Source organism: Pecten maximus, chromosome 1, assembly GCF_902652985.1.
Source record: "Pecten maximus chromosome 1, xPecMax1.1, whole genome shotgun sequence".
NCBI lineage: Eukaryota > Metazoa > Mollusca > Bivalvia > Pectinida > Pectinidae > Pecten > Pecten maximus.
In genome coordinates this window covers 53,089,664-53,102,759 of record NC_047015.1, presented here as the reverse complement: position 1 = coordinate 53,102,759, position 13,096 = coordinate 53,089,664, and the positions used below count along the sequence as shown (strand labels likewise).

General features: G+C 36.6%; 1 protein-coding gene across 1 annotated transcript in view; it reads left to right on the top strand.

Annotated features, from left to right (window-relative positions):
- The first annotated feature begins 3,866 nt into the window (after window positions 1-3,866).
- LOC117337860 (U-scoloptoxin(05)-Sm1a-like) overlaps window positions 3,867-13,096 on the top strand; it is a 31,307-nt gene continuing 22,077 nt past the window's right edge. The window contains exon 1 of the mRNA XM_033898997.1: window positions 3,867-3,950. The gene's annotated coding sequence lies outside the window, so the exon portion shown is untranslated. The remainder of the gene's footprint in view (window positions 3,951-13,096) is intronic.

Here is a 13,096-nt window from a genome sequence, read left to right as displayed (position 1 = left end):
CTATTTTGGACCTGTTCTATTTAACACATTAAACCTATCTAGTCTACGCTGTGAATTCAGTCAATTGTCACAATGATTTGATTGTGTAAAGTTATGTATTTCCTTGTAAATACTGTGTTATTTCAGTTTGATGGCACTATAAGTAAGCTCCTGAAAACACATCTGAAATTGACCTTGCCATTTGACCTTTACGTGACAATGAAAATTATTCAATGTCATTCTGATATCAACATGAAGACATTTTGGCGTTATTTACGTTTGTGTTAAATAACAAGGCCTTTCTAATAGTAACAAGAGCTGTTGGAGAACAGCATAGCTCGTCTCGCAAATGTTTGTCAATACAAAATTCAAATATATTAATTGGTGTGGTTTCGCAAATTGCATTAATAATATCTATATTGTTTACTTGATTGTCAATAAAAAATTAAAATATATTAATTGGTGTGGTTTCGCAAATTGCATTAATAATATCGATATTGTTTACTTGATCAGATTGTGTATTGTGTATTCATGCAATTTTCAAAAACTTAGCATTTCAAAAAACAACGTCGACGCCCGACGCCGATGCTGACGCCGGGGTGACAACATAAGCTCTACCTCTTCTCCGAAGATTCAAGAAAATGTTAAGATTTGCATGTCCGTAAAGCAAGTCTGCCTCTTGGTATCAAATGAGCACCACGTATAGGCATCGTTACGGTTTCAACATTGATGATGAAACTTTATATCACGTTAAAACCACATCACAACACGGCATTCACATTCACTTCCTTGCATCCTTGAGACTATAATTGACTTTTGCCATTAAAGTAGTGATATCTCATCCATTATGGAAGAAATCATTTCCGTGATACAGTACGATAGTTTTATGACCCCCGGCCGGATCCATAGTTATTTCGTATCCTTGGTTGAAGGTTGAAGGAGAGTGTCAAAATGAACACGAACGAGACATTAATTTCGATCTGTAATGGAATTTTATAATAAAATTATATTTCAAATGGTTACCATTGCACAAGTTATGTCGATATCATGGACAGATCGTGAGTAAAAGTAACAACATGTACGTTTTTGTATGACAAAGATTTTAAAGTCCATTGAACAAACTGGGTCAAATGAATATGGGTGTCGCAAAAGAAAACCAGCAGCCAGGATTATATGAGGACGAGTGTCGAGAGGGACACCAACAGCCAGGGTTATATCGGGACGGGTGTCGAGAGGGACACAAACAGCCAGGATTATATCGAGGACGGGTGTCGAGAGAGACACCAACAGTCAGGGTTATATGAGGACGGGTGTCGAGAGGGACACAAACAGCCAGAGTTATATGAGGACGGGTGTCGAGAGGGACACCAACAGCCAGGGTTATATTATGACGGGTGTCGAGAGGGACACAAACAGCCAGAGTTATATTAGGACGGGTGTCGAGAGGGACACAAACTGCCAGAGTTATATTAGGACGGGTGTCGAGAGGGACACCAACAGCCAGGGTTATATTAGGACGGGTGTCGAGAGGGACACAAACATCCAGAGTTATATAAGGACGGGTATCGAGAGGGACACAAACAGCCAGTTATATTAGGACGGGTGTCGAGAGGGACACAAACAGCCAGAGTTATATAAGGACGGGTGTCGAGAGGTACACCTTAAGCCAGGATGATAAAATAGCAGAAGGGAAAAAGGCAAAGGTATAGGCGTCAGATCAATTTTGGTCTCTTCAATTTCAATTAAGTACATGTGAGCAAAAAGCAATCTTAGAAAGTCACTTAATCTACGAGGCCCTGTATACTAAATTAAACGTACAGTAAACGTTTTATCGGTAACCTTATGTTGGCGTTTTTCGCGCGTTAAAATTTATCTTGCTTAAGATCTCTAATAACACTTGTCTTTAATATTTCTCCGGCAAGTATTTTTGAGGTACTTATTCGGTCATGCACAACAATGTGATTGCGAGCAGCAAAAAAAACAAAAAAAAAACCGCGTGTACAGTAGTCACCTTTGATGATGGAAAGAGGAAGCTTATATTGGCAGGTTTCTGTTTAATCAATAAAATTGATTTAAAAAAAAGATAAGTATGCAAAGGGATAAAAACTAGCCGCGATATCGTAGTCTTATGTATTGTCGCGGGTCTTTTCTCGGTCGAAAAAATCGAGATATCATAAGACTATTCGTACTTGGATAAAGCATGCTTTGATTTCTTGTGTATCCACAGAATGGACAAGTAGCTCAAACCCCCCAAGTTTCTATGCTTGTGTTGTAATTGTTGATACCAACGGATTCGTAACCGTTCTGATCATGAAAAAAGCACGAGCTATGTATGTACGTAAATGCATAGAAAAGAAGATGGATATATTTGTATTACAACATAGGGGGCCATTGCCGTATTTTTTGATACCCTGACCATTTCTATTCTTTTCTTTTGATCATTTAAATGTTTGAAGTCGATACACCATTAGCTTATTCACATGTCCTTGATTTTATTTTGACGATCTCCTAGACACTACCACGGCTACTAGTTCAATAATTAGATCAATTTCAGACATGTATGTTGAGGTCAAATGAAAGTAGTATTGATTGCTTTCTGAAAAGGGAAATCCAAGAAGAAAACATCCTACATCAAGAAACATCATGAATGTCAATTAAAAGTAAAAGAATATTTCCCAATGAGGTGATAAAAGAACTGTCAATTTGTAATAAAAAGCGTAACATTTTAATAGCACCCTTAGATTACAGAAGAAATGATCCATGTGTTGCAAACGCTACAATTCAATTTACAGTAGATTGCTTAATCATATATATGCTGCAACACAACTCTAAAATACGTCATATCGAATAAAATGTAGGTCTATTACTTGCATTTTCGAAGTTCTTGGCATCAGTCTGGCTACAGAAATGCAAAGAAGTAGTCGAAATGAGATAAAATAAAACAACCTTGATTTTTATTTCATATTATGTATCCCTTATGTGCGAGGTGCGTGCATGTGGCGAATGTGTGTTTTTGGAGGCTGCAGTATGTTCGTTTTTGTATCCTTATGATAGAGCTAAATTGATGCCGACTTTATAGTGCAACCTCACTGGAACATACTGCCGAGGACACCTAGCAGGGATACATCATCCAGTCACATTGTACCGCCAACGACCGAAGCAGCCGGTCAGCTTACAAAGTCCTGAACAGCAAGCAGGGGTAAATCAACTAATTCATTATACTATATTATATCTCGACAAGGAGACAGAGTTCAAAGCCTTCCTCACAGGGCGAAAGCTCGCCTAAAGGGGAAATCTTTTATAGAAGGAAGAACGATATGGTCCCTAATTTAGTGCCCCCATTATAATCAAGCAAAATGTGCTTCAGACTATTTGGAGCAAATTCTGTCTTCCTACTGAAGAAGACGGTGTTTGAAAAATTTGCTGCAATGCTGATCATCTACCTGCACTGCAATAAAAGACACACATATGGTCATTGTGGCTTTTATTTGGTTAGATATGGTCTTGTAATATTTCAGCAAGGGTCTCAATTGTCATAGATAAAAAATACCATCCCCTATCACTGCTAGTTCGTGTGGTGACTTGTTGTATACATAAATCTAACGTACGGAATTAGTTGACTGACATGGTACTATACCGCAGCAAATATATTAATATGACATGGACCAATACTTCAGTAAGGTAATTTATCCGACAAAGTACAATACTGCAGCAAGTATATCAATATGACATGGTATAATACTTTAGCAAGCATATTAAGTATTATTATAAATCTAGTAAAGGAGAAGACGTACGATATTTTTCTCCAACATATTTTCAATATGTTCAATATGTTGCACAAAATAAATTGCACGTTTCTTTTTTCAGCATTTCAACCTTGTGGAGGGTCTCAGATTTTGACGACTTATCTGATGACTACCCAAGCCGCAGTTTAAATTGCGAATTTTGAAAGTCTTCTAAACTGGAACAAAGTAAGTACTAAAACACCATAAACCACTAAGAAATACGCAATAAAACGGAGCAAAACATACAGAAACGAACACGGTATTCAGCATAACGTGTAGCAACTGTTACAATGTCTCCTGTCAAATGTCAATTCCAATAGGGATTCCACTTTGACATAGCGCTCATGTGACCTAGTTGATGTCAGGATTTAAAAAAAAGCCAACCCAAACCCAACCGTTCTATAAAAACAGAATACTTTGAAATAAACCATAATGCATGCTTAGTAGATGCTCCGAAACAGTGGCAACAATTCCTATATCTGGATACTAATAGATCGATATATGGACATTATTACATTGTACTTTAGTGACACTGTTCCGGAAAGCTGGTCTTATTCGTAAAGGGTTACAATGTAGAATTGTATCATGTTATTATTTTGCCCATTCTTGATTAATTTTGACTTTAAATGACATTACCTTTTTCATGCTGATGAACCTTGCTTTGATTTGTTAATATTTATAATCATTTATTGATATTAACACATTGTTTGATGTAATTCCATAAAAAAATATACATATATATATTTGTGGATACCTGTTATTGTTTGAATGTATTGATGTCCGTAAATATAGGTTCTGACAAAATTTTTCACTTCATATGAGCTCTTATGAAAGGAGTCTTAGAAATTTATATATAAATTTGGTTTTCGAGTCTTGATGAGAAAAAATAAAATAAGAATAAAACTCGATTCATGAATAAAATCAAATGAAAACTAATTTAAGACAGTTTTTATCACATATTTCAGAAAGCTTGTACTTTGATAGTCAAAATGCAGAGAACAATATCAAAGGAGACATAAATCCATGACGTTATATCATTGTCCTTATTATGACGTCACACTCAGTTTCTGCTGTGCTGTGCGCAGCCAATGAACAACGCGCCATGCAATATTATACAAGTGACATATGCAAACATATTACATAGGTGAGTTAACTGGATAAAATGCCGATTGTATGGTAATATCGTATTATTATAATAAATACATAAAATATTGATATTATCAAATAAGGGACATTTTGTATATATATTATGTAGTAAGGATCTTCATTAAAAAAATGACATGCGTTTACTGTTTCATGCACGTGTAGATATGAGGACACAATATTGTTTTATGAGGAGAGATGGGACTGAACCCATGCCTCCCTAACCCAGGCAACTCCTGTCATCTTTATATAAATATATAATATAATTATGATTATCACGTGTTCTGAGTGTGTATATAGATATTTATATATCAACTGTTGGGGTAATAAGATATTTGTACTGTTGAAAATATTAAGGATTAAACTATGGTAATACAAAGTCATTACGTATGTTTACGTTCCTACAAAGGATTCCCTCATTGAGTTATCGCCAATAATTGGGGTCACGGTACAGGTGAAATAGACATTATAGTCTTGTATATCAGCTGATAGGCTTTCTCTTACAGTACATCTTGTGAAATAGATTACATACCAGAGTACAAGCGAGGGCAGACTTACGTAATTGTCTGGGTCTATGTAGGTCTGAACGCTCCTATCTGTCGTTCATCCTCTATTCTATTCTCAGTCAAAGCGAAACTTACATCTTAAGAGATTATATACTGGTAAGTATATCAGGTTACAAAGATGAATTTGTTTATTTCTTTATTTGAAGCTTATAGTCCTCGTTAGAGTGTGTCATCCTAGTAACATAGGTGATTAGGATGGGGAGTGGTGGTGTCATATAAGTCTTCTTGTAATTAGAACTAAGGGTTGGAGGATGATAGGGTTGGTGTTGTGGATGGTATTCCGACATTCTTATACAAAAAGAAATGTACAGGAATATTTTCATTTGCTCCGCATTGTCAATATATATCCTTACCATACAAAAGAAGAAGAAAATTACCAGATCATAATTATCTTAAAATTCCTATTGGTGTAATGAGATGAAGAGCAATATTCGTGATGTCGTCACTATATGATGTCGTTTTGTCTGACGTCACAATATCAAGTGTATTTTTGATGTCACTAAAATTCGTACCACCGAAGTAAAACCCGATTGATCAATGTAACTTGCAATAACTAACGCGCGTTATTAAATTAGTCTGCAATCCTCTGAATTATAAGGCCATAACTTTCCAAAAAATGCATTTTAATGCTGAAATGTTTTGTAGTATTTGAGTATAAACTTCGATAATTCGAACAGTCTACTGGATTCGAAATATAAATGCTACTCGGTTACCTCGTCTTCTCGGAAAATCTCGAAATTGTCTGATGGCTCCATTATCTTTGAGCTAATGCCGCTAGACTGTCGCGTCATAAAATGTATTTACGGAAAAGTTTCAATATTTCAATTGTCATCACCTTGATTTTCTAGATGTGCCTGAACCCGGATTTGACCTAGATATGAATTGTACAGAAGAAGCTTACCCTTCCAGAATATATGGCCATAATTTCATCAATGTTCCTTTACGTGAATTCCTTAACTTGACATTTTCCACAGGAAAACAACAGAATTTAAGAGACATTTTTAGCGAAAGAACATTTCTTTAATTTTGTTATTCTTTTCAATGGGACTTTCCAAGTTAAGGAACATTGATGAAGCATGCGTCTGGTACTTCATTATTCTTGTTTCCAATGTAAATCTTGTCTGCGTTTTGCCCTTACAGTGTGAATTCTGGTCTGGTTTGCAGTTTGGAATTATTAATATTATCCCCTATCTGATCCTACTTAATCATTAGTCCAATGATAGATTTTGCTTATTGTTTTATTCATCAAGAAATAGTGTTTTTGAACTTATCGTAAAATCAGAATAACACAGACACAGCAAATATTTCTTAGACAAAAATAAAATTGTTTAGGCGTGTCAGTGATTGCAAACGCTAGTGTTGTTTTGTTTATTTGATTAACATCAGCCTTGAAATTAATGTACAGCCGATCAGCATAAAACGCACGCTCATCAAGCTGGAAAATCTCGTATTTCGGAAACGTAATTCCCAAACGAAGCGTCGGCCAACAAAAACATGGAAGCATCAAGAAAAGATAAATCCAATATTCCATGACGTTCCAGATTTTAAAATAAAATGGCGGTACTAAAGGTTCGCTTACATCAGATTGAGATTAAATTATGTTTTCTGTACACATAACCAAGTAAATTTATGATTTCATACTCTGTGTTGTCCGCCATCAATACATGCTCTAGGAGTTTCAGTGGTCATGCAATCCAATTTGTTTGGCGCTATCATAATGAAGTTACGACGGGTTTTGATATTAAAGACAGACAATCAATTTCAGAAACATCATATTTCGAGAAGCAATTAATCACGAAACTTTTAACAGCACAAAACTGCAAGTATAAACATTTTCAGTGTATATAAACAGTAAACTTAACGATGGTTAAATAGCAAAGGCTGCCAATCATTTAACGTAATTTCCAGAATTATCCTGATAGCGTCAATATTATTACGCCACACACATGACGTAAACTGCAGTAAACATAACAAATAGATAGACTACGTGATGTTATAAGAATATATTTGATCATAATTCATATTTCAAGCTGACTTTTTCAATGCTTTCGTTTTTACTAAACCTGACGTAATCCATCCCAATGTTTATCGCTAGCGGTAGACAATACGTCCACCCGTGACTTTTGTTTTGAAAATGCTATTTTCCGTTTGATTTGTATTCACTGCTGCCCAATAGTCCTGGAACAGTCGTAGGGATCTGGTACAAATTCCGTCTATGATTGACCATTAATGCAAGTATTTGTATTACAAATGTAAGAACCGTTTGACTGGGAATACGTATATGTAGGAGTAACACTACGATGTAGAATAAATCATAGTTAACTTCACATATTTCTGCAAGCTTAAGGTAATAACCTACATTTAGAAGATGTAATGAGTCTAAAATCCAATCGTCCTATGCATTTGTAGGATTAACACCTTGTTACGTTTAACTAATGAAGACGCCAATTTTTCTTTTGTTATCCCATTTGTAATCAATATTTCGTATACACGATGTCCGGATACCAAAATCAAGCGGCTAGTTTTTATCATCCTACTTGTTGTTGTGGAATGCTTAAGGCAAAGAGCATATTGCACTTTAAATTTACATGTAAGTGTGTCAATGTTTCAATTGGATTAGGCAGTCATATTTTTAAGAGATTGAAAAACCGCTAAATTGAGCATAATGTGTCGACAGCTATCTTAAGTTACAATGCACTGAGGACATTAAATATGTATATGGTCTATGCACGTGCAGGGCATCAGGCTAGGTATTTATGTAACTATCTAGCTGATACAGTCGCTATACAGTAGAACGTTGCACCAGAAATTCTTTGTCTGTAACCTTATTGCAGTAGAGAGGGGGAGTACTGCCTTACGTAATTGTCTGGGTCGAGAGAGGTCTAAAGACAACTTCATGTCATGGGGTGACTTGTTTACAGATAAACATAAATGCTTTTTATGCTTGCATTACCAGGATGGAAGAGAGTCATGTGACCAGGTGGGCGGTCCGGCTGGATGTCTTCGGCATTATGTCTCAGTGACGTGGCACTATGAAATCGACATCAATTTTGCACTATCACATCAAGAGAAACACGAACATGCCGTAGCCGTCCAAAACACAAATATTTACTTCTCTCATGCATCTCGCATACGCGGGGACGCCGTTCTTAAATGACCAAATCTGTTGAAAGGACGTTAAAACGGTTTTGTAGTAAACGAATTCATTCTATTATTGTCTTCTAAAATATAATATTTTTACATAATCTCACTAAAGCTATCATATCACATTGTGATGGCCTTTGGGTTTCCGGACTTACGGAAATGCCAAGTGAAGGAGAGGTAGATTGTGACACAAAGCGGAAAGTCAGCATTACAAAGCTTCAAAGCGACCCTTCCTAAAACATTATTAACCATTTAGCATTGATAACTTTAATATCGATTGTTTACTACTTTTTCTGTTGCTATGGAAAAGATAAATTGATCTTACACAGGGAGGTTAAGACAGCCGGCAAGCGCTATATGACGCAGCTCACAATAACGTAACGTCATCATTTTACGTTGATTAACCAAGGCATAAATGATGACGTCATCAATGTTGACGCACATTCCTAGGAGCATTAAAGATAACGGAATGAAAAACTGTCATACAAACTTACGTTTGGTTGCAAGTATGTGAGAAAAATAATCTATGATGGGTCTGTTTCGCGAACAAGGATATCCCAACCCTCGTGTAAGTGTTTGGCTGGCCAGCACTCGGCAAGCCGCGTGCTGACTGGTCAAACTCTTACACTCGGGTTGAGATATCTCTGTCCACGGTACAGACCAATAATAGATTATATTATTCTCTTACCCTTGACAGGGATATTTGACGTTTTACCGGGGTGAAATTTTCTAAGCTCACCCTAAGGAAAGGACAAGCTACACGTGCTCTTCTCACGTTCTCAACAATAGTATTTCGTCACGTCAACAATACCATGACGTCACGACAACATTACAATGACGTCACGTTGACAATTCAATCACGTCACGTCAACATTTCCTTGCATTTATTGATGTAACGTCAACATTAGATACATACGAGGGTAAACAGGGTAAGAGAAAAATAATCATTGACCCCCATGGAAGTGAAACCCTCGGGGTAAGATGATTAAGCTGCCAAACACTCAGCAAGCCTCGTGTTTGAAACTTAAAAATCTCCCCCCCCCCCACCCCTCGGGTTGAGATTCCATTGTCTCACCCTCAAGGGGGTGAAGGATTCAATTAATCTCTTATCTAGCAACCGCATGATAACCCTGTGAAGAATGTGAGAAAATGGATCTCAACTCTGGGTTAGATTCTTAAACTTCCGATTCCAAACTCGGCAAGCATCGTATTTGGCAACTTTAGAATCTTCCCCTGGGAGGAGATTCCCCGTCTCACTCCAAAGGGAGTGAAATAGTCTACTAGGTCATTGTATGTTGCAGGACACGACGAGAAGGAAGTGACGTTATTTTGATAAAAAAAAACCTCCCTTTGGCGCAGTTTTGGGAAATAACCCCAATTCGTCGCAATAATAAAAAAGCAGACTTCATGCAGTTTAGGACATTACTAGGTGCGCCATAAAAAGTATTATGATCTTTTACCAACTACGCATATACTTATTCGTTTTTTAATCGTCAATGAACACGGGGCGGCATTTCGTTGCAGTAATATATGAATACTTGTTACCAGTTAACTTGTTATACTAATTATAACCTGTTTTAAAGTTTTCTATTTCATTTATATCAATAGTGTAAAAGTTTTCCCAAAGATTGCACCAACTGTATATGTATTGATAGTTTTATGGCTTATAGAAACGGCTTACGTAATCAGGTCATCTACGCACGGTGTCCAGGTATTATGGGTTCACTGATGGACATTTTATAGTGTCAGCACACTGAATTGTCACCCCAGAACACAGTAACGTGACAACCAACACTGTGACGTCATATTGATAACAACATAACCAGTTCATAACACCAGCTTGCTTCAACGCTGAACGTCAATTAAAGTACCACTGACAGACATTTTATAGTGTAATCACACTGAAATGTCATCCCTGAACACAGTAACGTGACAACCAACCCTGTCACGTCATATTGATAACAACCGAAACAGTTCATAACACCAGCTTGCTGTAAGACTGAACGTCAAACAAAGTACCATTTTGATACTATTGTTTGTCTCGGCCAAGGTCATAAGTGAGGCAGAATCAAATGAGACATTAGGGGGAAGAAAAAATGTTAAGAGGAAAGAAACCGTCCCTTACGGATCATGTTATGATACAGTCGGTGTATTTTCCACGTGCAGTACAGCACAGACATTAATTCCTAGGTTCACTGTCCTTTACACGTAGCCGTTGTTTTTTGAAGCGCATACATATTTGCCAGTGCAAAAAACACATTAGATGTACACGAATCAAATCTGTTTTGGTCATGCCATTTTATTTTACTAGATTACATGTAGACTGGTCTTCTCGTCCTTTCACGCCGAGTAAGCATAGCAATTCTACATCAGCCAAAGTCCGGTTAAATTCGCTATCTAAATTGCGTTTAATGATTTCATCTACTCTACCTGATCTGAGTTTTTCATTAACTATCATCATACTCGACGTGAAATAAACAAATAAGCTCACCACAATTACAGTACATTTCCACACCACGTTTGTAATTATCAGGACATTTAAGAGTGCAGTATTGACAGTAGTTGTACATTGCCTGTATGAAAACCAACATCCCTCAGACATCAATTAACGCCATGAGGTATTTTCTATCTTATTTCATTTGCACTTTAACAAAATTGCTCGTTTCAGAATACAACTTTAACTTTAAAATGCTCTCTTATCATTACTATCCAGTCCCTTAATTAACTGCAACCGTAGTTTGTTTTGAAATCTTTTTTGAGCTATTTTCGCGCTTGAAGCAATCCGATAGCGCTAATTATTGATGTTTTTTTTGTTGTTTTTGTTTTGCAGCGATGTTTATAAAAGCCCTTATTGATCATTGCGCTAATTAGCATTAATGTTCGGTTCAGCACTTACATTTGGGTGCGTCAAAATGAATACGATAACAGTATTTTAATTTCTTTGATTTATTGTAGGACCATTGTATAGGGTCACCACACCGACCACATGCCATTCTTGTCATCAGAGGGACCTCTATTAGCCCTGGTCAGGGACAAAACCTTTCTTGTCATTGTCAATGCTCTCAACATAAGCTGACATAAAGGCGTTAATATCATCTATGATATAGGGCCAGATTTCCAATATCGCTCCTTCGACCTAAACGTGAAGAAGCGAAGGAGCAAAATTACGATTGCGAAGGCGCGAACTAACGAATGAGCGAAAACATGATGGCGAAGGAGCGAAAATACGATGGTGTTGGAGCGAAAACACGATGGCAAAGGAGCGACGGAACTTCGCTCCTTCGTCATCGTGTTTTTTGGCTCTTCGCTCCTTCGTCATCGTGTTTTCGCTCCTTCGTATTTAGAGCGAAGGAGTGATATTGAAAATTTGGCATACACCATACTATGCAAGCCCAGAAAACTCTTGTCCTTTCAGATCAGCCGGTATCGTTTTACACATAATTATTCTGTTGGCTTTAGACATAAATTGAGTCTATAACTGAATTAGCTTATCTCGATACTACATATGAAGAGGCTAGGTAGGAATCATTCTCGATAAAGATAACGAAATTAAGTTAAAAATCATCCTGCTTCTTTATATGCACCGCCAATGCACAAGCATGCATATCAATCCGTTTGACAACAAACATACAGGATGGTTTTGTACTCTATGATTTTACATAACCTTAAATTGAATTTCCTGTTTCAAAAGCTTTGTTCTTCATGCTTGATTGAAGTTGTACTTTGGCAAATAGAGAGCACGGCTCAAGATAATTACCATCAGACGTTAACTGGCTACAGAACATGCCAGGCTAGTTTACTTATCATTTGGTACCCACGTGGTTTAAAATTGAATATTGATTTTGCAATAGCAAAAACGTTAGTACAAAACATTCATATGTATTTTTTTTAAAATTAAGTACGAATTTCTTCGATTTGAATCGACAGCGATTACATGAGGTTATCCTACGAACTACCAGAAGCAGAGGTCTCTGCATGATTGATCAGTCTACCAGGATACTGGAATATAAGTGCAATATGCAAATCTCAAATAATATAACTGTGATATTTGTCCATCGTTAAATTACTAATGAACTATTGATAGCTACATGTATTGCATATTTGTGTATCCAATTACAAAAAAAACAACAAAAAAACAAAAAACAACAACAACAACAAAACAAAAATGATAGAAGGAAATTACCTTGAGAAATTAATTGTAAAAAACACATGACTTAGATACACGTGCGGTAGCGCCAAAAATAAACTACAATAGTAAGTATTTGCGAACAAAGGTGCAGTAATATAGACACTTCGAATGTTGTGTTGCAGGTATTTCATATGGGGGCGTTTAGATACTTTCCTTGGTTGACAATTCTTGTTGTTTCAAGAAGATTTTTAAATGCGTTTTCCTTTATAACATTCAATTGTATGTGATAATCAATAAATTATATCAGGTTTATCGGGATGGTTTAAAAAAACATCCAGTTCACTTCATAC